Source organism: Anarrhichthys ocellatus, unplaced genomic scaffold (genome assembly GCF_004355925.1).
Source record: "Anarrhichthys ocellatus isolate YVR2014 unplaced genomic scaffold, GSC_Weel_1.0 scaffold310, whole genome shotgun sequence".
Taxonomy (NCBI): Eukaryota; Metazoa; Chordata; class Actinopteri; order Perciformes; family Anarhichadidae; genus Anarrhichthys; species Anarrhichthys ocellatus.
In genome coordinates this window covers 65,058-65,287 of record NW_022280320.1, presented here as the reverse complement: position 1 = coordinate 65,287, position 230 = coordinate 65,058, and positions in this window count along the sequence as shown.

Here is a 230-nt window from a genome sequence, read left to right as displayed (position 1 = left end):
TGAACCAACCTACTGACCAACTTCACTTAAAATAAACCAAACCGACTTAGTATTACTTATTATTCTCAACTTGCTCAACTTCGTCTCTTTCTGGAGCTTTCAGTCGCATTTCTACACAAAATATATTTGTTAAATCCTGAAGTGAAGAAACTTGTTTCTGTGAGTCGACTCATTCATCAAAGATTAGTGTGTGTGTGTGTGTGTGTGTGTGTGGGGGGGGGTGTGGGGGG